Below are 22838 nucleotides of genomic sequence, written 5' to 3' on the forward strand. Positions count from 1 at the left end.
TCCATTGGGTGGTTGAGAAAAGGGATTGACCCAGCATGGCCATGTTGGCTGCTCACTTTCCTGGTGTCCCTTCGTCTTGAACCCATTAGTGATTCCCTCTCACCCACCCATCGGGGCAGTCTGGGGCTTGCCCATTGCCATTGTGAAGCCAAGTTGATATTTGATGTTTCTCACTGGATTCAGCTTGGGAAAGTATTGCGTCCAGTTCTGCTCACCACATCTCAAAAAGGATACAGTGGAAATGGAAAAGGTGTAGAAGAGAGCAACCAAAATTACTGGGCTGGGGCACCTTCCCTATGAGGAAAGGCTACAACATTTGGGCCTCTTCAGCCTAGAAAAGAGGTGTCTAAGGGGGGACACAACTGAGTCATACAAAATTATGCAGGACCTGGAAAGAGTGGGTAGAGAGACACTCTTTTCCCTTTTCACATAACACCAGAACCAGGGGACATCCATTAAAGTTGAGCATTGGGAGAGTTAGGACAGACAAAAGAAAATATTTTTTTACCCAGTGTGTAATTAGTCTGTGGAACTCCTTGCCACAGGAAGTAGTGATGGCATCTTGGCTGGGTGCCTTTAAGAGGGGATTGGACAAATTTCTGGAGGAAAAGTTCATCACAGGTTACAAGTCATGGTAGGTATGTGCAAGGGAGAGGTAGGCTGCCTCTGATTACCAGATGCAGATGCAGGGGAGGGCACCAGGACACAGGTTGTGTCCATTTAGTTATTTGATTTTTCTCTGTAAACCGCTTTGTGAACTTTTAGTTGAAAAGCGGTATATAAATACTGTTGTTGTTGTTGTTGTTGTGTCTGTAGTCTAGTGTGTTCCCTGAAGCATTTGGTGGGCCACTGTGAGATACAGGAAACTGGACTTGATGGGCCTTTGGCCTGATCCAGCAGAGCAATTCTTATGTTCTTGAGGTATTTTTTCAGCTATCCCAGACTATTTTAAGGGTATGATGCTCTGAGGCAGGTATAGTGTGGAATAGGAAAGGGGTGTCATGTGCACCCAGAGGTAAGTAAGAGTCTCAGGAGAAGCAATCTCAGGGTTGTTGTCTGGTTGCCTGGTAACCACACAGGCCTGGATTGCTAAGTTATTATTATCCAGTGGTGTCACAACCCACCAGATGCTTGAACTGGGATTGCTTCTCACTAGTTCAAACTCTACCCAAAAGTTTAAGAACTAGTGAGATATCACCGTATAATTTCCTAGTAGTATAGCTTGTTGCAGTTGTTCAACTGTTATCTTGTCAATGCCTGTATTGTCCATATATATTTTAAGGGTCTTGGCAATTGCACCTAGTGCACCAACAATAGAGGTGGTGGTTGTTACTACTACTACTACTACTACTACTACTACTACTACTAATTTATGTCTGGCTTTTCAACAAAAAAAGGTCACAAAAAAGTAGCATAAATAAATGAATAAATGGTCTGTCTTGAAAGGGCTTTCACTGTAAAAAAGATCCAGAAGAATAACTTGCAACAGCCACTAGAAGGGTCATTGCACTGGGGCAAACACAGACAGTTGTTTGCTCCCTGCTGAATATAAGAGATCCACCACTTTTAAAGGTACCTCTTTGCTTCCAAGTGCTGGGCAGTTTGGGGGACTGTAATTCAGCTTATTTGACCCACCCCCACCCCGGGAGGTTGGCATAAAGAAGCATAGATATACTTTGCTCACTTGCAACTAGATATTACACAACCACCACAAGTCTCTAGTACTTTTTCCCCGGCAGCTCCTCCTTCTCTAGGAAACAGGACTGTGAAACAAGACATTTTGAGCTGGAGCAAAGGGGAAAGTGTTGTCTTTTTTATGATGTGCGCCACATACTGCTGCTGAAGAAGTGGATTTGCTTGAATGCACCAGCATTTGAGCTGGTGTGAAGACAGAGGGAATTGCGTGACCACTGTGAGCTCTTTGAGAAAGTGATTCACCGTGAAAGTATAACTGAAACAGCTCTAAGAGATTATTGTAAATCCCACATAAGGGAACTTGGTAGTTGATATTTTCCTGCTCAAAGCCAAGACACAGAATGGCGAGAGACATAAGCTTGCATTCCTGGGGTAAAAAGAACAAACTCAGCATGCAGAGTGCTGTAAACCTGTTACTAGAATGAGGACACAAATTCACTAAAGTGTCTGTGGGCCTTGCCAATGGGACACACTTTGCATCCTGTAGTAGGGGGTGGTCATGGAAGCCTCCTCAAGGGAGGGTAATGTTTGTTCTCTTACCTTCCTCCCCCCTCCAGAACTGCGATTTGTACCCATCAGGAAGCCCCTATTGATAACAAGGGGGGCTCCCCATTCAAATCAAGTAGCAGTTGTGAGGGAGGCTATAGAACTATGATGGGGAAAAAGTTTAAAACCCCTTCCCCACCTTGCCAAGCCTGCCTTGCAGGCTGTTGTGAGGATGAAATGTAATCCTTCCATTTTGCTTGTCTGAGCTCTGGGAATATCTCTGGGCAATGGAATCATCATCATGAAGGACATTCACCTGAGCACTTCAGAGCATGGGTGGCAGTGCTGCTGGTGCCAGGTTGCCAGAAGCCTTAGGAAAAGCTCTGCACTGGGTCTCCCAATATGCCCACACCCATGCCCATCTCCTGATGGTGCACTGGGCAGTAATCCTGCCACCAGTTCTGAAGGTTGAGGTAGAAAAAAATCTGTGGATTTTTTCCCCTGGGTGAAAAATCAGTGGATAATTAAGTTATACCTGTAATCACTTGCATGATTATCTCTCTACAACAGTAAAAAGCAGTTTTTTAAACTATGATTATAAAGGGATGGATTTTTTTCCCCCTTCTCCAGGGATCAGCACATTCCTTCTCATTTGCAGTGGCCATCCGTGTATAAAAAAATCAGCGTATAACAAGGTTGGACCTGTCTAACTTAATTATCCACGGATTTTTTCACCCAAGGGAAAAATCTACAGATTTTTCTATCTCAACGTGATTAGAAGTACCCTTTAAATTAAAGGAAAACAGTCCTTTAACAATAGCCTCATTAATGGGAGAGAGGGCAGCTGGCTGACAATCCATCAATCATTCTCTCTTCAGGCACAAGGCAAACAAACCCCTTCCTTCCCCCTGAGCATGTGAAAGAAGGCTAAATGGTAGTGATTATCACCTTCATTCTTTGCTTTATTTTGCTAAATTGTTTTTTGCTATCCAGGTGGGTTCTGGGAACAGAACCCTGGGGAATAATGAGATCCAACCTGTAATGAAGTAAATTTGTTTTGTTTTTTAGCAATTTTACCCTTCCAAATGAATGAACTGGAAAGCAATGTGCAAATGTACTATATTAAGAGAGCCCACTTGCACCATATGGAATTTACCAGTTGTCACAACTATTCTGAATGGATGTTGTGTTGCCAACTGACTGTCATCCCATTTGCCAAGTCTTCTTACACTGTGAACACTTTTTTAAAAAAGCATTTGCTTTTGTTTAAAGTCAGATATCTTATTCCTAAAGTGAGAGCCAACACAGTTGTACCAACCTCTTCTCCTTTAATCTCATCTGAAAATATTTACAAATACTAGTTCTGGAATGACTTCTATCAGTTCGGCTTAACAACAAGAAGAGGAAAAAAAAATCACTGCTCATTTTGCAATAGGATGCCAATGATTTACTTTCTGGTTTTTTTTTGGGGGGGGGGGGAAGGGAACATTATAATAAATATTTTGATAGAATAGTATATTAATTTCCTGCCTTTCTTCTGTAAGGTAAAGCATTGCACCTTGTATTCCCAAACATTCAACATACCTGTGTCTAGGATCCATCACTGCAGGTAAGAGTTTATATAACTGAATGTGAAAAATTCTCTCCATGTAGAAAACTAAAAAACAGGAAGAAGGGATAAAGTCTCACCACCCTTCCGAAATGCTCATTTTCTACATGCAGAGAACTTGTCAGTGTAGCAGAGCATGCAACCACCATGTGAATACCCATCTCTCCTAGACCAACCCAAACACAAGTTTGCCACATCAGGGAGAACTAGGCAGGTGCATCCTGGGAAAAGGCCAGAATGTTTTCCCCAGGACATTCCCACAGGAAGCCAAGCAGGGTAAAGACCTTGCAGTTTTCCTCCTCAGCCCAGTGCTATAACTTGTAATTTCCACACCTGGGTCAGGTACCTAATGCTGTGTCTTCCCTGTTTTCAAAGCCTTAAGAACTAGCCTCATGCACAGGCTGCCTGGAAGGTTTTGCATATATGTGAAAGTTGAGGAAGTTAAAAATTATATAACTGGAGTTAACCCTACCCTGACCTTGTGGCACATGACTGGTAAAATCTAGGGTATAAGAATGATTGAGGCCCTTACTGATCAGCAGAGGTGTTTGAAAATGGTGTTATTGTTTTGAAAATTTGTTGAATTAAAACGCAATTTTAAAAAAATCACTTTATTTTGCCACTTAGATTCACATCCCAAGTGTTCTGATGCCCTAAATATGCAAAAATGTTACCAAAAATGTATGAAATGTGACCCTTGTTTTTATTACTTATCAACAAAAACAGATACCTTTACCGAGGTGTCTTTTATTCCAAAACTGTTGTGTGAAAATCCAACTGGCTGCTACTGCCAGTGCCAGAGACATGTATCACATGTCCTTAGTTTTCTCTTGTACTGCTAGCAATATTTAGGAGATGAATGCTATTCTGCATCATGCTGCAGACACATGAGACGTTGCAATTATGTCACTGCGCCTGGTTTGCTGCCCTTACTAAGCCTCTGAGCAAGCTGCCTCCCATCTTTTTGTCCACCTTTTCAAAAATGTGCCAGAATGATTCCATACTGTAAACATCTTTAAAATGATCAAATAACTGTCAATATTTCTTTGATGCCCTCTTTTTACCTTTGCCCAGGTAACTCTTAGGGCAGGTGCCCTTTGTCCTACCTTAGTTACATTATTGCCTCTGCCATGCCAACCAGCCTGAGCTTCAGCACCTGTCCATTTGTACTGTGGAGATCAGTTGTTCTCAGGTATTAATCTGACCCCCTAAATTGGAGCCATGTGGAGGTGCCCAGAGAAGTGGGAATGTAAGCCTAATCCTAGAAGGAAGAGGGGATCACAGTGTGTGAGCACCTGCAAGAGTGACATGAATGAAATATGGTCACCATGACCTGGACCTTAATGAAACTGAAAACCTGCCTTCCAGGCCAGATAGAGAGGGAAGTTTGGTAAATGTTAACTGGGCTTTTCTGCAATCTATTAAGGAAAGAAGGAAGCAGCAGCAGAAGTGGACTTGTGGGAAGATAGGAAAAGGGGTAGAGGTATTTAAAAGATGAAAGATTGCTTAAGGGTCTCCTCCAGCACTGTGAAAACTAATACACATGCTGGATTTCTCCAGGATGCAGTGCTAATCTCATTTCCCAGCTGACTTCAAGCTCAGGCAAAGGTTTCAAACAGCGGTTTTCAGTCCTTCTGCCACATCAGGCAAGGGACATGTTCTGGTTCACAGGCCTCTTGCTCCAGTGACCCACTTCCCCCAACACATTTCTACTGGTTTTTAAATTTTGCTTCAGTAGCCCTGGTCAGTTGTAACTGGTTTTTTTTTATGCTAACCAAATCATTAAAATAACACCTGACCTCTTAGAAAACTGCAAATTTAAAAATATATCCCCCTCCCATTTAGATTGGGGCCAAAGCCGAGGGAGATGCCAATTCCCCAACTGCAAATGCCCATCCCAAGCTGCCTTTAGTGACAGAGGGGAGAAATGTATTTTTCAGGTTTTTTAATACCACCCTTTCTCCAAGGAGCTCAGGATGGTGTACATCAGGGCTGTCAAACTCCTTTCATACAGAGGGCCAAAGTTAGCATTCAGGGCTCCAGCTGAGGACCGGAAGTGATGTCATTAAGCAGAAAGTGACATCATTATGCAGCTAATGGCCAGAAATCAGACCCTGTTCTCATATAGAAACTCATTAACTGCAAATGACAGAAGAGTAAGTATGCAAATCTTGATCATATTTCAAGATTTGGGAAAGCCCAATTTTCATGTGGGCTGCCATTTCAGCTGTAACACCTCTGCAGCTGAGAGACTAGGGGCCAGATAAAAAGCTTCTGGGGGCCTGGGCCTTATGTTTGACAACCCTGGTGTACATAGTTCCTCCTCTCCTTTTGTCCTCACAATAACCCTGGAAGGTAGGCACAATGTGCTTCCAACCTTTCCCCCTCCGCAGCTGCAAGACAGAGCGATGGGGATCAGGCCTATCATGTTGGAAGGGAAAGGGTTTAACCCTTCTCCCCCTTTGCTGCAGCCTCAGTCCAAAGCATTCCCTTTCCCTTGGCTACTTTCCGAGAAAGAAAAAAATGTGGACTGTTCCAAGGGGCCAATCATGATGTCTCCATCTAATTGACCTGACAGGGCTCTTGTGAAGACAAAATGAGTGCAGAGTGATGCAAGATACCTTGAGCTCCTTGAAGGAAGACCTAGACGAAAATATTGAATCAAAGCAATTATCACCTCACCTCTGCCAAGTCTCTATTTGGTTGTGAGGCTCAGCCCATGGCCTTAGCCTGGCCTGACAGTAACACAGCAGTCCTGTGGGTGTTTACTCAGAAGTAATTCCCACTGTGGGGCTTACTCCCAGGTAAGGATGCATAAGATCTTAGCCCAAGGGCTTGTGATTAAACTCTACGGAACACAATGGGACTTCCAACTAAAAACGTACACTGTTGTCCTGTAAATCTACTATTTGGATAGACAGAGAAGGCCCACAGACAGGGTTCTCTCTTCCCCTCTCACTGTTTTAGGCAAGTAAATGCTTGGAACTGCCTGGGCTGATGGTTGCATGGTGTCTGAGTCAGAATATGGGGTCATCTTGTTATTGCTGGCTTTGACCACATCAAGGCCAGATCCTCCTTGCACTCAGCTATATAACAGGCTCTTCCTGTGTGCCCATCTGGACTTTAAAACAAACAGAGAAAGGATTTGGATTTGGCTCCCATAGGATTCACCCCCGAACACTCAATTAGTTTTTTTCACTTGTGGCGGTGGTGTTCAAATCTGCTGACACCATGTTGTTCCCAACTCGATGAGGCAGCTGTTTGGGCACAGAGGGAGGTGGGTTGGGCTGTTTTCCTTACAAAGACGTGTTTGCTACTGAATTAATCGCCTACCTTTGAGAATCTTCACAGAGAAGGCTGCCAGGATATTTCTCATGAGGCAACAATATCAGGGAGGAAGCTGCATTTTTTGCTGTCATAAAAAGAAGCGCTCACAAAGCTGACTCCAAAGCAAGCCGAGAGGAAGCAGGCAGCTCTGAGTTGTGTTCTTGCTTTGTGCGGTGTATTTTGGCCAGCAGCATTTTTCTAACTACCTTGTGAGGAAGCAAGGAAAGCTGTAAAGGGTACGGTACACAAACAGCACTGTATAGTATAGCTCAGTTAAGCAGAAGTGTTCAAATGAAAGTGTGACTTCAATCATTTCCTGTTTTAGAACCTGAGGGCAAGAGTAGAATATCATTCTCAGAACTGCCAATGTGGGTGTGCTGTGCATTCACTCTCAAAGGCAGTGCGGCAGCCATGCTTCCTAATGGGGCAACTTTTTTTTTTCAGTCCACACTACCTTATGACAATAGTTCATCCCAGACAGTATGGGTGTTCAAGGTGGCACCTGCCAGGTGATGGCTAGGCATTGCAGCTGCTACCACTGCCAACACAGGAAGTCACAATAAAGGAATACATTTTTTCCCCCATTTTAAAATGAACCTGAATGGGGACATGAAACAAATTGAGACCCCAAGTGAACAGCAAAGGGTCTGTATGAACCCAAAATTAATGACAGCAGGAGCAGTGGCATCACTACGGTTTGCTTTACCATCTCAACCCTATGATGGACCTCCTTCCGTGCAGTGGGCAGGGCAATTCCCTGGATGGTAGGTGTGGTGATGTACCACCGCCCTGTTATTTTGGCTATAACTTTTGATAGAATAGAGATATTTCAACCCGGTTTGTTTCATTGCATTCTGCATGAAATTACACATTGATCGAGTTATTCCGAATATCAAAAAAAATATGTTTTAAAAATTTTGGCAAGTAGTGGTGTGTCGTCCCCCCCATGCGTGTCACCCAGTGCATTCCGCATCCCCACACCCCCCTAGTGACACCACTGAGCAGGAGTCCCCAAAATGAATTTCTTTCCAAATGATTTTATATGTGTGCATGCACATCTCTACCGTGTGCGCATGCCTCCTGCATAGCATGCCATAACCCCTATCTTTCCCTACCTCAGCTGTCTGAAGAATCACTTTGAAGTGTGTCTAAGGGCTGAAAATTTTGGTTTCCTGTGATTTGGAATACTGGGCACGAGCCTCCAGTGCCTTATCGCAAACTGCTGTTTGAAACTACCCTGCATCTTGCTAGCAGTCAGTAGCTAGATGGGGTGCAAAGCGCTAAGTTTTGCAGGGAGGTTCACTGTGCTGTGCAAGCGGCCCCTCCCCGTCAGAGCCAATCCAGGCCACTACAGCAAAACGGGGCACTTACAGGGCATGGTGACACTCCCTGCAAAACTTAGCGCTTTGCACCCCCTCTAGCTATGCGACTGCTAGGAGTCTTCTCACATCTGCTCCAAGGACTCCCCTAACTTGTAGGGACCCACCTGATTTGGAAAACTGCATTTTTAGCCCTCCAGTGTAGTGCTGAATGAGGAAAACCCCCTCTCAGGACTAATATGGAATAGGGATCATTTCCTAGGCTTTTACAAATGATCACTTTTGCTGCCAGAGGGTCCAAAATGGGAAACAGCAGATTTTTTTTTTAATAGATTAATTTCTCCTTTCTACAATGGTTGATAGAAATGCAGCATTTAAGTGGGGTTATGGGAGACAGCTTCAGTGAGAATTCTAAGCAGCAGCTTCTCATGAGGAACATAGGAAATAAACTAGTTTTTCACACCAGTCCTGCATATGTTATCATACACTCAAGGGTAAGAGAGCAGCTCTTCTTTGCTGATTTATGGCACTTTATGGAGTATAGTTATTCACATGGGTTTGACAAGTTAGAATCTGAACTCCTCTCTCTTCCAAATGAAAAACAAAACATCCATTTAGTTTTGCAGATACAGCCTTCGGCAAGCTCCACCAGTCTGATCAACTTGGCATATCAAATCAGCCTTTGCTAATGCAATGCAGAAACTGATACACTCTGTTTTCGTTTAGGCATCTCACACCTTACCACCCGCCTAGCTCCCCTGAAACAACATTAATCCAACTTTGCTGAGGCTTCAATTCTACATGCATTCTGAAAAACTCACTAGCTCCAGATGGAAGGGAAGGATCTTTGCAGTGTATAATTAGGCACTTAATTGTGGTGAAAGTCATCAATATTGAGTTCAATCAATCAATCAATCAATCAATCAATCAATCAATCAATCAAACCTTTATTAGGCATAAACAATATTGAGTTGTTACACTGAAAATAACAAATGTGAGAAAGGCAATTAACAGCCCAATCCTAACCAACATTCCAGTGCCTACATAGCTACAATGTAGCTACACAGCTACAATGCAGGAATGAGAACAAATGTTTCCCTACCTTGAGAAGACTCTGTTTCCCTCTGTGACTGCCCCCCCCCCTTTTGCAGGATGTTGTGTGTCCCCTGTTGGCATGGCTGCATCAGTGCTGCAAGGTTAGTCAGGATCAGGTTGTAAGTAAGCAAGTGGCTATTGATTAATCAAAGACAAGTGTAGTAGTGGTGGAAGTAAATAATCCATCAATCTTATTTGCAAGACATTGTTCCATTGCAAAACCACAATGGGTATGATGTTTCACAGAGTTAGATAGGTCCCTGCACTCAAGCAGCTTACAATTTAAAACAGAACAGAAATTTTAAGAGAGGTGTGGGAAGAGATACACATAGGAAGGCAGAATATGGGCAAATGCTGTTGTATGTACTTAAGGCTTAGTTAGTAGATAGTAAGAGTAATAGCTCAGTTCTATTTGGTTCTATTGCTAGCAGAACTAATGTGACATCAGTGGTGACTGCCTTATAGTAGTCACAAAAGACACTCTTAACAATGTGTGAAACTGCATGCTGCTGGAGCACTAATAAGGAGGGCAGAGTGGCCTAGCACAAGGTGACAGAGGACAGATTGCCTTCTGACCAAGGTAATCCTGTGAGAAAGGCGGGGTGGGGAGGGAAGAATGGGACAGTGAGGTGGTGAGGTTGAGGGTAGATCAGGTCCAGGAAGGGGGTGAGTTCAGCGGCAGTGGAGGCCACAGCATCTAAGCCGTCTTCCTGGATCCAGTCCCGCAGCCTGGTTCCATGTGGACCTGCACCAGCGGTTTCACTAGCACAGATCTGAGTAGATCCTTCCCCACTGCAGAGGCTTACCCCCAGGTGAGGGAACAAATGCTCCATTATCCAGAGGGGACTTTCTGCCCCCCCTCCCCATGCAGCACAAGCCATTTTTAGTGTATCTGCATCAGCCCAGGGAAGTATAAGACTGAGATGTAAGAGTAAGAGAATCATATTTCTAAATGAGAAGTAAGTGATTAGCAGTACAAAATAATTTTCCTTTAGAAAAATGTTGTCAAAACTGGGGCCATGGCTAGGCTTAAAATGCTGAGCACAGCTGAAGAGGTCATACCTCCTAAAACCACATCACCACCCACATTTTCCTTCCCTGCCATGCCATCTGAGTGTGTGCGGCGTCCCCGGATGGCAGTGAGCAAACATGAGCCACTTCACTGGAATTCAGTGCAAACTGTGCCAGAAAACATCAGTTGGAAAACATCAGCATAATAACTATACAGTCCAGGAAACACATTTAGACACTGAGAGACGTTGGGGCATTTTTATCCTCGTGTGACACTTTGCACTGCTTTTCAGAATTTCAGTATGCGCTAGTAAGATTGAAACTGTAAATTCCAACTTCTACAGGTCAAACTACACAAGGTGTTAAAAATGTACATGCATTTCTGTCTGTCTTTCTCTTTAAATAGAACTGCAGTGGGGCATGATACAAATCAGGATCAAAGAGTTGGGGGAGAAACTATCCCCTACAGCTAATGTTTGTTGGGACAGTGCACCAGGTGAGCAGGGGAGAGCTCTCCATACACAAGTTTCTTTCATGCTATCTAACAGCAACTGTTACCCTGCACATGCCTGATCTCATTTGATCTCAGAAGCTAAGCAGGGCCAGACCTGGTTAGTACTTGGATGGGAGACTGCCTGGGAATGCCAGGTGCTCTAGGCTTAAACCATAGTCTTTTGAGACTGAAAGTTGTCAACCATTCATGCTATGAGATGGATCATGCAATCCAGTCAAGAATATTCACATTACCACATACATTGTGTTTTCAGGGGAGTCTGTTCACACAAGTGCAGGTGGCCTGCATTAGCTGCAGATTTGGTACCTGTGGATTTTATCATCCACAGATTTCAAACCCGAGGGGGGGCCCACCTGGACCCTCTGAACCTGACTAGAGCTGATCATCTATAATACTACTCAATACTAATGAAAGTGTAGCCAGTGCCAAGTGCAAAATGATGCCCCGGAAGTGATGTCTCTTCCTGAAGTCATGTCATACCCAGACTTTTTAAAAAGTGAAAAATGGGGCAGTGGCATAGCTAAGGCATTTGCTACCCAGGGTCAAAGAAGAATTTGTAGCCCCCCCCCCCCGAAAATCAAATTTTAATTTATTAAGTAAATAATTTTTTAAAAAGTTTTCTGGTTAATTGGTCATAACTTTTGATAGAATACAAGATATTCCAGCATGGTTTGTTTCATAGCATTCAGTATTAAATTACCTTTCCAATGATATATAACATGATGGCATTATTTGTACATACAAAAGTTTTCACAGTTTTGGCCTCTGGTGTCAGGCTCAGCTTGTTGCCCACCTAAAGCTTGTTGCCTGGTGCAACTGCTACCCATTGCACCCCCTTACCTATTTCAGTGGGTTGAGTCTAGCTGCCATGATTTCACTCCCCTCTCCTTGCATTAATGGACCTGGAGAGATGTGAGAGGAGGGCTTGTATCTGTTGAATCTTAAAGGGGGACTGTTCAAAGCAAGGAGCTGTTCTAAGAACAAGTGAGCTTTTTTCCTCATCACATCCTATTGTCCGGTGCATTCATAATCCATACAGCATACACAGTGTGCAGAAGCATCGTCACTCTTCTTTACCTCATCCACATCTCGTTATGTTGGGTTAGCCTTTGAGTCTGGAATGAGATGCAGCACAGTAAATCATCAGTGACAGAACACAGCAGCATTTTATGAATCATTCTTTAATGTCACCATCTCTTCTCCTGACCTTCTGTTTTGACACGTGTGGAGCATAACTCCACAGTCATGGCTGTGTGTACATATCGCATAATAAATATATGCCTGTTGCACCCACACAGTGCAAATTCTGCACTAAGAAAGGCTGGATTTGCAGCCTTGCTTTCTACCATTTATTCTGCCATTTTGCATCACTTATTCTGGATTTGCTTATCATGGGAGAGTCAAGAAAACCAAAGTCCTGCTCTCAACCACTGAAAATCATATTCAGGCACTAGTCTGGCTTTTGAGATTTGAGCAGCCATTTTCTGCCCACTTTCAAAGTCATAAGGCCTAGAAACATGTTTTTTTTTTTTTTCAATCAATGCAAGCCTAGATCCTCAGGCGGTTGGATTCTGTATCAATTGCCATATTCTGCCACATTAAATTCTTTATGTTGTCCTGCAGAATTTCAGCATACAAACAGTCCCATCCCTACTTATCTATTAGTTCTAAACTGTCTCTTTCCTCAGTTTGCACCTAGAAATGAAGACAATATATTTCCAATTTCTGGCATCCTCCTGCTCCCCTTCAACAAATTGTACATAAAAATACATAAAAATTATGTACAAATTAAAGAACTTTGTAAAAAAATAATAATCCTAATTTAAATATGCTTTTAGATTTAGACAAGTACAGCCAAACTGAGGGCCTGTTCTTATCCCCAGCCCCCAGGGGAAAGAATCTGTACTTGTCGTAAGTACTTGTCGTAAGAGGCGACTAAACAGCCACCGGGTAGATGGGACTCGTCAGCCTGGGAAGGCAGCTCATCTGAGAGAAGGAAAACTCTGATCCCAAACCTCCACTGCCTTGTGGCTACATCCAGTTATGGAAAAGGCTTCAGGAGTCAACCTCAAGGCAAAATCCAGAGCCGGAGTCCTTGAGGCAGTTCATGGCTGAACACAGTCATGTTCTGGCAACTCCTGCGACGCCGCTGGAACCAACCATATTGGCCTCTGCCTTTCCATTGGACAATTTCAGCGACGTGGAGAGGGGGGATTTGCTGCATGGGTAACAGCCTATCCTCCATACCTACTTTACCCAGGCTTCGCGCACTGGAGAGGACACTCTGTTCCAGAACCACCATTCAGAGCGTGACACCATAGTCTTCCGAGACTGAAGGATGCCAACTAACTATTAGATTTAGAACAGCACAGGCTTCATGAAACAGTACTTTTTTTTTTTTTAACTTACTAGGTTCCCTCCATCCCACCCACACACACTCTAGTTCTATGAAGACAGTATTATTTTGCATTCACTTAATGCTGGTGGAGGAAGTACTGGGCAAGCACTGGGCATTTTTCTGAAAGGGTATTCTAGAACTCTAAGCAGTCAGACTTCTAAACCTCAGAAAGACCTGAATGCACAGGGATCTGGCACACACACCCATCTCTCTCTCTCTCTCTCTCTCTCTCTCTCTCTCTCTCTCTCTCATAAACACATGCCTAGAGAAACCTCATTGGAGCTCTAATTGTTTTCAGTAATGAATCCAGGTTGTTTATATAGTTTGAAGGTACAGAACTTCTAATGGCTGGGTATTGTTGTGACATTCCTTCAGTGTCACCATAACATCACTGGAACACACCTGGGCTAGCCATGAAAGGACCTGGTCTAGCCATGAAAGGAGGTATGGCAGGGAAAGTATTGGCTCAACACACACCCATATGATTGTGGAGTATAATCCACAGGTGTTTAGGTTGGATTCATCACTCTTGACAATGGATCTTCAATTATAGGTTTGTGTATTTTTTTACATTTTTATACTGCCCTTCTACCAAGGAGCTCTGGGCCTTCCTATTGTCCTCACAACAACCCTGTGAGGTAGATGAGGCTGAGAGATAGTGACTGGCCCAAGGCCACCCAGGGTTCATACCTGAGTGGTGATTTGAACCTGGATCTTCGAGGTGTAAGTCCAACTCCCAAACCATCCCGGCACTACCACTAAACCCATTTTACTCAGAAACTGAATATAAAGCTGTAATCTGCAACACAATATGCCCAGGTTGTCTGCGAGAGCACTTGACTGAGTTACACCAATTCATGCTAGCTGCAAAACTGGAAAAAATGGTGCAAATCAATATCTTCAATTAGGTCTACTGGTTAAAAAAAATTGGGTAATGTAGGAGACATCTGCCCTACAAACCTAGAAACCTAAAATAGTCTTCAACCCACTAAGTTGTCATAGTTTCCTCCCAAGAATCCTGGCAAACATAAATGTACTAAACCTTGGTTGGAACCTCATATCCGTTTTATGAAATTGCAGTGCCTGGGTTTTGTTGTATCAATTTTATGACAAAGCAGTTTTAGACATACTGCCATGTGATTAAATACAGACCTAAATACAAATAGGTGCAGCCCCTGTTCCTTAATGTTTATCAAAGGAGCATTTACTACTGGAGCATCATTATAGCTCCAACAGTATCCTCTCTTCTGGGAATTAGATCTTATGACTTGGCTAGCTTCCTTGAACTTAGACATTCTGAAAATGTTAGGATTTTCCATAAGCAACAAAGAGTTTAAGAGTCTTTAAGACCCTTTGTTGTCTTTGTTACCACTATAGACAACACCACACCTTGCTGCTGTAGACAACATCCATTTTCCAAGGCTGAGTTGTAAGACCCTGCATCAACTTCCGCAGGTAGGCAACTTTCTTCTGCAAAGGGGCTAGGTATCCAATCCATCAATAGTGAGAATACATGTGTGTTTGATAGGCACGCGTTAACCAGGCCATAGAGCTAAGAAAAAAGAGATGGGCATGGCATGAAGGACACATAGAGATAGAAGTACAAATTTGAATTCTTTTTTAAGACCACTGCAGGCTGGGTGGATATAGCTTTATGGAACTACAGGCTGGACAATTTTGAGTGGTGGGTTGGGTCCAGCCTGTGGGTCGTAAATTGCCTATCCCTGCTCTACATAGTTATATGGCATATAAATTTGAATGTTTGCCTTTGGGTTTTTATGGGAAATATATATGTCATATTAAATTATCTCAAACATTCTGACTTATCAGGGGGGAAATGCCAAGAACTGACTCAAAAGAACGGACAGTTCAGTTTTGCTTGATAATGTCTGGGGCTTGAAGAGGCAAGCCAGCTCTGGAAATCTGAGACATGGTGGGGTAGGGTAGAGCAGGTGTCAGGGAGTCAAGAACACAGCAGCAAAAGCAGAGGGAAAAGAGTTGTACTGACAACCCTGATTCAAACAAACCTACCATCCAAATCTTTAGCTCTCAATTTCTTTACTTGAACTTTCAATTTCCTTCTCTGCCCAGGAACTGCTGTATCATTTTGGGCTTGGCGCCCTCACACACAGAAGCAGAAGGAGGACTTTGAGAAGCTGACCCCTGGCTTGGGGCACAAGACCAGCTTTCGTTTTTTGAAACTAGGCATCCAGCCAAGTGTGTTGCAACAGGCTCCCTGCTGAAATAGTGACTCATCGCATTTTGTTGGCCCAGCAAACATTCAAAATGAGATTCTGCATGCTAATGAGAGTCTTTGGTGTTTATAAATATAAGGCCAGGGAAGAGTAATTGAATGTGGCTTCTTGAAATACAGGAGCATATATACAAGGTGATCTGGGGGACAACACATCTCAGTCACTCTCTCTTGATGCTGCTGCAGGGATCCTGGCGATCATGACAAAGCTGAGATGAATGCAAAGATTGCCAGGGTTGAAAGTATCAATGAGATGTTTACAGGGAATGAAACAGGGAGAGGTGGGTGGCACCTTTGGCAATCATTTGCATCAAGTCTGGAAAATCAAAATGTTAAACAGGGAAGGTGAAACGAAATGCTACAAGGGCAAACCCAAACTAGTATTTCCTATATAAAACTTATTCTTCATCGATCATCATCATCATGTAATAAAAAGATTTATATACTCTGCCTTGCCACTAAGTAGCCAAAGGCAACGAAAAAGAATCAAACAAACAAAAAAATTAAAACATTAATACTATAAAAACACCACAAAAATTAAACTACAACAGCAACAATAAAAGTTCTTTAAAACAGGAGCAATAAAAGCAATGAACCAATACATTTTTTGACTGGATCACACTTGCTGTCTGTTAGCAGAGAAGGAAACTTCCAATAGCCCCCCCCCCCGGCCAGGCTGTGGGGGGGGGGGGAAGGCTGGCAAGTGACAGGCCTGCTCCAACACTCAGGGTCACTCCCCCTCCCATGGCCCCCATTCCACAGTTGAGCTCCCCTGATGCCCCCTATTGCCCCCAATTTTGTACCCCCAAACAAAGCTGTTTTACATTAAGCCACACTGTCTGGTCTTTCTAGAGCAGGGTGGGATAGAGGCTGCTCATGGCAGGAGCCAATGGGGCACATGTGGCTATCCATTGATCGCCAGGGTGGCCTGCAGTGCCTTAAGGAGCCACTTGGCCCGGGCACAATCCCCAGGGCGTCTGCTGGAGTTCCCTCCTGATGCGGTGCAGGCTTGGGAGGATGCAGCCCTGGGCAGCCAGGCAGTCCTCCACCAAGTGGGGCTATGAAGTGAGGCTGGTGAGGCCTCAAGACAGGGCCTTCTCCAAAGTTGCACTCAAGTTTACGGCTCGGGCCTGGGGTATTTGAGGGACCGCCTCCTTCCTTATAATCCTGCCCGTATTCTTAGATCATCTGGGGGGGCCCTTTTGACTGTGCCGCCACCAAGAGAGGTGAGAGGGGCAGTGGCCAGGGCCTTTTCGGTGGTGGCCCCTGAACTCTGGAATACCCTTCCCTTAGAATTGAGAACTGCTCCCTCTTTGTTAATATTTTGGCATGGACTGAAGACCTTTTTATTTCAAAAAGCTTTTAATTGCTGACAGGCTGGCTGGCTTTCTTTCTCTTTTTTCTCTTTTATATTAGAATCCACGGGGCTTGTTTTAGGTTTTTTAATGATGTGCAACTGTTTTAATTATTGTCTTTAATTGCTATTTTTGTATTTTTAATTGTTGTAGGCTGCCTTGTGTGCCCATGGGGCAAAAAGGCGGGATATAAATTAATAAATAATAATAATAAATAATAAGTTATGGAACACCATCCCCTGGGAGGCCCCATCATCCCTGCCTTTTGAAGAATTGTGAAAACAACCCTTTTGCATTGGGCTTATTGTTGGGTCTGACTCTGGATTTTTAACTTATTGGTTGTCTTACTCTTTTATGTTGACTGGAGTGCCTTTTTAAAGGCAAAAAAGGTAGTGCAAAATCTTTTAATAAGTTACTAACCATCTGGGGTGCAACTTAGTCAGAGTTAAACATGTTGAAGGCCTGTTGACATTAATATGCGAGTCAAGCATGTGCTTTAATAATCTCCCTTGTTGAAAAGGAGTTTAAAGTACTTAGTCTAGGCTGGATTGTGACTTTACTGTTTTCTTGCCATAAGATGTTATTTAATAGGAATGTCTCCATTATTCCTCCCCCGGACACTCTATGGTGCTGTTTTTAATTTACTTGTGTTAAAGGCCTAGGCAGAGTCCATAATTGGTAATAAAACTATGGTCTTTTCACCAAACCATGCTGAACGGAAGTATTGTGATTTTTCATGCCAAGAACTGCTTTGGATTAAAATATTTATGGATCTGGGAAATTGATGTGTTCTACTTTGTATCACCACGTGGGTATGGATTTATTGAGGCTGTAACTCTGCTCCTGAGATGGGCATGGTGAAGGCAAGTCCTTATTGGAGGCAAAGCATTTCAGGATGCTGAATATTTTGTTTGTGAACTCCTTTGCAAAATCACTGCACATCAACTCTATTAGAGTCAAGAAACCGAAGCACGGGTAACTGAGTGCAGGATTGTAGCCTTTTTTCAGACAGGCAGAAAGAGCTTCCAATGCCATTGAATGTCACCTATAAATCACTTGCAGTAAACATTTGGTTTGAATGTTATATAGTTTTTTTAAGAAGTTGGGCCTAGCTTATACTGAATGCAACTTGTCCCTTACTTTTGCCATACTACCTGTGCAAAGGAGTGCTCTGATCTACTCATGTGGCAAGATGGTATGTCTTTTTCTAGGCTATGTCTCTACATTTCAGATTGAGTGTGTGGTGGGTCATTAAATCTGCATAGATGGAAAACTAGTGTGTCAGAGAAAAGGCTAACCCAGCATCTTTCTCCTTGACTTGCTAGTTATCAGTATGCCAATTGGTTGAATATCCTGACTAGCCACAATCTGGCTCCAGGCATTTCTCTGTGTTGCAATCCCCTCTTCCACCCTTCCCCCACAGTGCCTGGCAGCTTCTCTCTTCTCTTGCACAAAGTCATAAGCGGGGTGAGCCCTCCCACACGTCTTGTTGAAGCATTTAGTGAGTTATCCTGTGCATGGTGCTCCTGCTCCTGCTTCTGTCTCTGTAAGGGGATGCTGGGATGAAGCAGGTCATGAAATACTTCAGCAGGAGGGGTGGGAGATGAATTCTCTAGCTGTGATGGAGTATGTGACCTCCACTTGAGGCGGTGTGATGAGAATTATAATGGAATAGAGCCCAAGCAACATGGCATCCTTTAAAAAGAGCTGGCCCACCCCATCTGTTGTCTTTCAATCAACTGACCAATAATTAAGCACTAAAATTGGAAGACTTATCCTTTGGGGGGGGAGCTTTAGGGGGGGAAAGGGACTATAAATCCCCTTTCCCCTCCCTAATAATCCCACCCTGCAATGAGTGTTCTTGGACCTGTGATAGTGATTTTGTTAGTGTAAGTCTGAGGAGAGAGAGTGGGTGGGAAGGTTGCTGCTGGAGAGGATAGGATCCAGTGTGCACCCTCATTGCCCACTCCCTCCCACAGCATCCTCACTCTGTTCTTCCCCATCCCCATCCAGTTTTGCCCCCTCTCTGCCACTATTCCTTCCTCCCAGTCCCCACCCCCTCCTGCCTCCTCCACCATCTTCCAGTGGGTGGGTGGCACTCCAGTGATACAGGTGGGAAGGCTCATCCCTTTCTGCCATCACCCCAGTAGTGCACTACTGGAAGGTGCTTTACAGCTGCTTTTTGGCAGCCGGTGTTGGTGGAATCCACTAGTACTTAAAGCGCATAACTTCGGCTGTAAGTGGCTGTAATTCAATATTCGAACTTTGAGGCTGGATGTTCCAAATGAGGTTTCCACTGCAAGTTTCCACTGCAAAGCCTAAACAAAGAGACAAAAGGCTCCTCAAAATGAATGTACTGTTTATTGACACCCACTTCAGTTGGGTCAGCTATTCCATTCCATGTAGAAATCTCAAAGGACTGTCAAAACAGGTAGTTCCCTGCATCCAACCAACCAACTAATCTAGAGTCTAAAGGTTGGCCCTGGTTTTATCTAATGATTATCTAATGATTTGCTACTCATAGGGCACAAGCCTAACCAAGTCTACTACTCATAGGGCACAAGCCTAACCAAGTCTACTCAAAAGTAAGTCCTATTGTGTTCAATGGGACTTAGTCCCAGGAAAGTGAGGTTAGGATTACAGCCATAAACTCATGCCTTCGGTTCAACCCAAAACCAGTGTGAAAAGATATGAATAAATGACATAATGTTGCCAAAGGGCTGACCTAGTAATGGGGAAGTTTGATTTACATGATGTTTGATTTACATCATAGTCTGCTTTGCCATTCAGCGATGAGTTTTTCAACATGCAAAAGGAGAAAAAGGAGGGGATTGGTCTGCTGGTTGCTGATGTCAGAACAGACTCTAACTCTGCCTTGGGAAAGCCTTTTGCCTAAATATGGTTCCTAGGACTTCAGAGAACTTTGGAGGGCTGGCCACTTCAAGGTGAAAGGTTACATGTCCCCAAACTATTTACAGTTTGACCTCAGTATCTGGGGATCTATTCCCAGATCTCCTGCAGATATTGAAACCCGCGGATAAGTGAATCTGCTGGTCAGACCACTAATGACTGGGGATGTTCTCTCATTGTGTCCAGAGGTGTTTTGAGTCCTGCAGAAAGGCCACCAGAGCTGTTGGAAAGGCATTTCCTGTTTTCATAAAAACCAGAAGTGCCTTTCTGGCACCTGTGCATAGCCTCTCCAGCCCTCAGAAATCCTCCCAGATGTGACCAGAAAACATCTCCAGTCACTTCTGGGAGCCCTGGTCTGGCCTTCCACTGCAGCTTCAGAAGCCATGATGAGTTAAATTCGCAGGTCTCAAATCCATGCATTAGGAGGACAGGTCTGTATTAGTTTTGCCTACCTCTTAACCTTCTGACAAATACGCTTCTGCTCAAGTCAGCTAAGCTGTTCTGGAGAAGGCAACAGGCAGCCTAACGTCCTTGTATAACATTTTTCTTTCTTTCAGCAGTGCCTCTGGAACAAAGTGCCAGGTAAGGCACAGCGAGTTTAGCCTCTGTGCAAGGAGAAGGCAAGTGGACCTCTGAGGTTTGGAGAAGGAGAGGGAGGACTCTCTGAGTTGTGAAGAGGCGAGGAGGACGACAACGAGAAGGAGAAGGTAAGTGTACTCTTTCTAACTCGTCTTTCTAACTCTTTGTCTTCTAACTTTAAATCAACCTTAAATCAGCATTGAAATTTAGCTTTACCTTTAGCTTAGCTTTACCTAAGTGAACACCTAATCTAACTTGAGGGAGGGAATCTAAGGTCCAGCAAGTTGGGGCACAGGAGCTAGGTTAGGGCAATAAAAATAAATACATAAGTGTGTACATAGGTCTACTCTGAGCAGCAGCAGAGTCCTACTCGTGAGTAAGGGCCCAAGGGTCAGGCACATGGAAAAACAAATAAAACAGAGGAGGATACAGTGGAAAGCAAGTTTTTCTACTTTGTTTAAATTAACCCTATACTTAACCCAAGTTAAACTTAATCTAAGTTAGAACATAATCTAAAAGTTCAGTAAACTGGAACACAGGATCTAGGTGAGAGCACTAAATAAACAAACACATAAACAAACAAACTCAAATAAAAATTAGCTTGAAGTTTAAAAAACAGTCCAGCCTAAGAGAACTGAATTAGGAGGATAAGAACCTAGGAAGGCAGGATGTGGTGATGGCGTCTGACCTGGACGCCTTTAAAAGGGGTTTGGACAAGTTTCTGGAGGAAAAATCCATCACATAAAAGATCAGGTGACTGAAACGCACATGCTGTGAAAATAAGCCAAAACACAGTGAAAAAAGCTATAGAAACATAATTCCTGCATTTTACCCCTGTGTTTCCCTCGCTCATCTGAACTGGTATAGTGTAGTGGCTAAGGGCGCAATCCTAACCCCTTATGTCAGTGCTTTCCAGCATTGCAATAAGGGCAATGCAGCTCTGAGGCAAGAGAACAAACATTCCCTTACTTTGAGGAGGCCTCCCTAAGTGCCACCCAACTGCAGGATGCAGCACATGTCCCATTGGCACCGCTGTGCCACTGCTGGAAAGCACTGACATAAAGGGTTAGGATTGCACCCTAAAAGACTGAGCTATGAATCAGGAAGTATCTAATTCAAATCTCATTTCCTTCATAAGCTTACTAGGTGGCCTTAGGTAAACCTTCTCCTTTACCAGGTGGTGTGCTAATCCATTGCTCTTCAACCATTTTCATTCCCATAAGTTGCTGAGATCCCACAACTGAGGCTTCGCGACCCCATTGGGATCCTGACCCCAGGGTTGAAGGATACTGATGTAAAGCACTCCAAACACTCCAAAGTGCTATCTAAACATTAAGTATTATTAATGGCGGCTTCAGGGCACAATCCTAACCAGGTCTACTCAGAAGTAAGTCCTATTTTGTTCAATGGGGCTTACTGTCAGGGAAGTGTGGTTAGGATTGCAGCCTCAGTGATATAACTTGACACATATAACTCAATTGCAGGCTATGTGATGCTGTCTGGCACACTTGAGGTCAGGGGTTTGATTCCTCAGTTCTGTCAGGGGGAATGTGAGAAGCATAATGTATCTTTACGCATGTTTAGGTCCCAGGACCTGGTCTGAGAGCATGATACAGCTGCCTTGCTGACATGAAGCAGTCCTCAATCTTCTGGTTCCTGGAGGGAAGATCTCCTTCCTGAGAATCCTATGGATGCTGCTCTGAGAAGGAAGGTAGGATATAAAAAGTAATAATCATAAAGGTATCAACTTGCATGTGTGGATGACCCGTCACAGATGCGCTGCTTTCCAGTGGAATTGGTGCACATATCCAGCTGCCAGCCAATGGAATCAACTGACACATTTATTTGCCAGTCACATGTACAGTAATCAGCCTTCATAAGAGAAGTACACTAGTCAAAGCACATTAAAAGTTAAATGGAACCCTATGTGCTCACAGTATACAGATTTTTCCATATGCAGTGCTGAAAATCCATGAGCTGATCCTGGCCTCTGTGCATGATTGCTGCTTACTGATTCAGTATCAATGACTTTTGAAATTCCAATTTACATTTGGTTTCAAAGGCCTTCATCTTGTTCACTTATTTTATTGACTCAGGAGAGCTGGTCTGTCCCAGATTTTCTGCACTGGCAGGCCTTTCACTGAAGAGCCCATGGAAACTAACAGCTGAATATAGCTGATGATAGTCAAAAATAAATACTGTGATTCTTTCCTTCTACCTTAAAGGAAATCCAAAGAAACACCAATGCTTAGTTTTTCTACAATTTTAAGTCATACCCACAAACCA

General features: G+C 43.6%; 1 pseudogene; it reads left to right on the forward strand.

The window, feature by feature from the left end:
- The first annotated feature begins 11082 nt into the window (after positions 1–11082).
- LOC136650176 (5S ribosomal RNA) lies at positions 11083–11202 on the forward strand (annotated as a pseudogene).
- The last annotated feature ends 11636 nt before the right edge of the window (positions 11203–22838 follow it).

The sequence above is a fragment of the Tiliqua scincoides genome, chromosome 4, assembly GCF_035046505.1.
Source record: "Tiliqua scincoides isolate rTilSci1 chromosome 4, rTilSci1.hap2, whole genome shotgun sequence".
NCBI classification, from domain to species: Eukaryota; Metazoa; Chordata; class Lepidosauria; order Squamata; family Scincidae; genus Tiliqua; species Tiliqua scincoides.